Source organism: Mastomys coucha, unplaced genomic scaffold (assembly GCF_008632895.1).
Source record: "Mastomys coucha isolate ucsf_1 unplaced genomic scaffold, UCSF_Mcou_1 pScaffold6, whole genome shotgun sequence".
Taxonomy (NCBI): domain Eukaryota; kingdom Metazoa; phylum Chordata; class Mammalia; order Rodentia; family Muridae; genus Mastomys; species Mastomys coucha.
In genome coordinates, this window is record NW_022196912.1 from 69,571,231 (window position 1) to 69,572,495 (window position 1,265).

Below are 1,265 nucleotides of genomic sequence, written 5' to 3' on the forward strand. Positions count from 1 at the left end.
CCTCCCAAGTGCTGGGATTAAAGGCATGCACTACCACGGCCCGGCTAAATATATATATTTATAAAATATATTTTAATGGTCTCATTATGGAACTCACAATGTAGTGTAGGTTGACTTAGAACTATCATTCCTCATGCCGTAAGTTAGACCCTAGAGCAGTGTTTCTCAACCTGTGGGTTGTGACCCCTTTCACAGGGGTCACCTATGACCATTAGAAAACACAGATATTAAGCTGGGCAGTGGTGACGCACACCTTTCTTTAATCCCAGCACTTGGGAGGCAGAGGCAGGTGGATTTCTGAGTTCGAGGCCAGCCTGGTCTACAGAGTGAGTTCCAGGACACCCAACCCAGGGCTACACAGACAAACCCTGTCTCAAAAAACCAAAAAAAGAAAGAAAGAAAAAAGAGAGAGAACACAGATATTTACATTACAATTCACAACAGTGACAAAATTATAGTTATGAAGTATCAACAGCAATACTTTTATGGTTGGGAGTTGCCATAACATGGAGAACGATATTAAGGGGTGGCAGCATTAAGAAGGTTAAGAACCGCCGCTTTAGACTGTGGAGAATTCTGGCCTGTTTCATGCTCCATCGACCTTGAGCTTTCCTTAAGGGAATCTGCAAGCTGAGGATAAAGTTAGAAGGCTCTACTTCAATTAAATAGATCCCAAGAAGGAACAGAGCCCAACGGAAAAGGAGTTCTAGGAAAATAAAACACTTCTGCAGCTGAAAATCCAAAGTGAGCAGAGCGTCTGAGGGACCCATTCTATGAGTTTCAAAACAACTGCAGAGCTGGCAAAAAAAAAAAAAAAAAAAAAAAAAAAAAAGGCTCAATGGTTAAGAGCACTATGTAATCATGAGGACCTGAGTTTGGATCCCAGAGCCCATGTAACAATCTGGGTGTTGCTGTAAATGACTGTTACATTCTGCTTCAAAGAGACAGGAAGATAGCTGGGGCTTGCCAATCTCCAGCCTGCCAAAAAAAACACAAGCCCCAGGTGTAAGGAGAGCCTCTGCCTCAGAAAGGATAACAGAGGGTGATGGATGAGGATATCCCATTCCCTCCTATTGCCTGCACACTCACATCTCACACAGACAAATAAGTAAATTTATTTTAAGAGTCCCCTTCTATAAAAATTAAACATATATCACTATAAAATTTCAGAACAAGGAGAATAAACAAGTGGCCTGTCTTAGGTGAGTGGTTTTCAGGTACATTCACTGGGTCTAGAATTTGACAGTTTCTTTGGGGAGCTATAT